The sequence below is a fragment of the Solanum tuberosum genome, unplaced genomic scaffold (genome assembly GCF_000226075.1).
Source record: "Solanum tuberosum cultivar DM 1-3 516 R44 unplaced genomic scaffold, SolTub_3.0 scf00385, whole genome shotgun sequence".
Classification (NCBI taxonomy): domain Eukaryota; kingdom Viridiplantae; phylum Streptophyta; class Magnoliopsida; order Solanales; family Solanaceae; genus Solanum; species Solanum tuberosum.
Genome location: NW_006239315.1, coordinates 481,823 through 485,344, shown reverse-complemented (window position 1 = coordinate 485,344; position 3,522 = coordinate 481,823).

Genomic DNA, 3,522 nt, shown 5'->3' with positions numbered 1-3,522 from the left:
AAGGGAGGATTATATCAACCTGAGCAACCAATAATCAACAATAACGGCTACAAGTATGTCAAGTATATTAAGGAACATGATGGCTTATAAAAGCTTGAGTTGATGAAAGAAGGGTCTTACCTCGATCCTAGGTTCGTAATTCATCTCAAAACCTTCAAATATATTCAAACCCCTGCTGTCCCAACTCTAAAATGTGATATGCTACGTAATCGATAAAACAAATTATACCACGATGATGAGCCCAACGCGTAGAACAACTTTCGTCAAGGACTTACGTCGAGAAAATCTATATTTCACTTGATCCTAAAAATGGGTTTCTATGTTTTCTCTGTATATTTAGCTTAAAATGAAGAAAAAACTCGAAGAAGAAGATATATACAACTTTCCACCGACCTAGGGCCCCACCTCACGTTCCTGCTTGCGCAGTCCCACGAAAATGCGAATATCTCTCTATTCTGAAGTCGTATGAATGAACGGTTTGATGCGTCGGAAACTAGACTCGTAGACCTTCGATTTGATAGTTTGTGGGCCCCATAAATCTTTATAGATTGGGAGAAATACTCCAAGACATTTGATCCAAATTTCAGAGAAATCTTTAAGAAGGAACTTACGATAACTTCCGCCAACTTTTATTTTGCCACTTACCTAACTTCAAAACATGAGATGCAACACTTGAACACTTAAATTAGGACATACCACATCATTCTTAATTTATTACCCACCCTCCTTGTCTTTCCGTGGAGATACGAGTAATTTTAGACGTTTCGAAAAGTCGGGGTATTACAAATATATACTAAGTAGATATCATCGACCGACTCAAAATAGAAATTAATATGCATAAAGTAATAACATAAAATTAAATATAACACTTAGCACGTTGCAAACAACAAACAATGTGAACAAGTGACACTAGTAATGAAATAAGTCAACAATATAAGGAACACACATGAGGACTTAGGCCTCCATACTACACTCTTTTGGGAAATGAGTTCTTTGAGATTTAGTAAATTAAGTTATTTTAATATATTTTCCTTAATGTTATCATGTCAGAAAGTGACATCCGATTGCATAATATCGTGTCGGCTCGTGACACCCAATCCAAATATATCATGCCGGTTCGTGGCACCCGATCAAATAAAATATAGTTAATTTATCATTATTTATCATTACTTTCCACTTCATTAACAATATTTCATCAAGACTTCTTTATTGAAGACATCATTGTGATGGAGCAAGTTCAAGATTACGAATTTTGTGGTCTTGAGATTACAGACCAATCACAACAACATAATAATCATCATGCCACAACAATTAAGTACATAGAATAATTCACAATATTACTCAATGACTATTAATCACTATTTAGAGTATTCTCTCTATCAATAGAACATGCAAACCATAATCAACCTCCACTGAAGAATCGAAGTCAAGCAAGCTAATTCACCAATGATTTTGCTTTCTTCAATGCCTCAGAACATTTCAAATCTATCAAGTATATAATTCATAAGTTAACGAGTCTATAGACACATTTATTACTATATGTCTAGCCTAGATCCAAAAACTCACCCAAATCTATAATCAATTTCCTAAAGTTCAAGCCTAAGGGTAAGTCTCAATTCCTTCAATTATCATAACTTTATGGTATTCAAATAATACAATACACCTAATATTTAATTACCTATCTCAATATATCAAGACTTAATTTATAATATGACAACAAAATAATAATATTAAAAATTGAAGTCGCTGGGTAAATACTTACAAATGGAGTTGAGATTAGAATACATTCGTTTTCTTTTCTTTTCTGAAGCTATCGTGTTGCTGCTTAGGTTGTCGTCGCACTGTGTGGTCCTTTTTTTAGGAAGTTATTTTTGTTCCTCGTTAATTTATGATTTACCAATATTAAATCCCTTTTAGCTTAAATTCAATTTTTACACGTGGGCCAAGTGACATTAGGTATTAAATAAAATTTTGATTTAGCTCATTAACTATCAATAAAACATTAATTATTTAATATTACCCATCAATTAAATAACTATTCATAAGTCTAAAATATCTATTTAGAATCTATAGAAAGAATCTTTTATGGAATAAAAAACTCTAGTACCCAAAACGAAGTAACAGATCGTTACAAAAATAGGGGTGCTCAACAGTATTGCCTATTGACAATAAATATATAGTAAACCTATACTTCCCTATTCTGCACTTACTCACAAATAAAAACTCACCTTTATAAAATGCCCAGAGTCCCAGACTAGCATCTAAAGACAAAAATAACAGTAGTCTTAGCACGTATCTGAATCTAGTTAACATCATAAAGGATTAACTATAAAAAACTTGACCGACATGGTGTCACGACCTAGGGGTACACCCTAGAAGTAACACGGTGTACTTGACCCCGAAGGGGTCTCATACAAGCCCTTAGCATATCACAACATAAGATAATAGAAAAGTATGAAAATTTTAAAACTTATCCATACAATCGAAGTCTTTCATAAAAGCAAGCGGAAGTCTTTACTACACTTTTGTATCAAACCATCTAAACTCAACTTGAATTAAAACCTTTGAGACACAGCCCATACAATAGTCTCAACATGAAAATAAAGACATAAAGGAAATAGTGGGTTTGTCCTCGAAGCTATGAGGACTCACCAAATCTTCACTCCGTTGCTCCTTAGAAAACCTAGCTTCAAGATTGGGACTCAAATCTCCGAACCCTACATTTGATGAGAATGTAGGCAAAGTATGCATTAGTACAAAATGTACTAAATATGTTAGCTAGCATAACATCATAAGAGCATGAGATATAGGTTAGTCAACATAAGACATAATCCAATACTTCAAGAAACATCAATTATAAGCATAAGAGACAATATCATAATTCGAAGCTATGAGGACTCACCAAATCTTCACTCCGTTGCTCCTTAGAAAACCTAGCTTCAAGATTGGGACTCAAATCTCCGAACCCTACATTTGATGAGAATGTAGGCAAAGTATGCATTAGTACAAAATGTACTAAATATGTTAGCTAGCATAACATCATAAGAGCGTGAGATGAGGGTTAGTCAACATAAGACATAATCCATAATCAAATGAAATACTTCATGAAGCATCAATTATAAGCATAAGAGACAATATCATAATAATAAGCAAAGTATCCAACACAAGTATCATATAAGCATTATTCAACTCTTAGTCATTCACATCATAATAAGACCACTCTCAAGTAACCTCAAAGCATACTTGTACAATGCATGAATAACATTCCATAATACCATCCAAGCTAAGTATCCCTTTTTGGTCATCTTACTCATACTTCTTGGTTGGAAACTAGTTCCTCTCTTTAAACCTTAGAACACTATGAGGTACTTCCTTAAGCACATCTAAGTTCATTATTAATATGGATCCTATGAGATACTTCTTTAAGCATGTCTAAGTCCATTTATGCTTTTGAACACTATGAGGTACTTCTTTAAGTAAGTCTTAGTTCATTGGATACGGAGATTGCTTCTAGAAACCTTA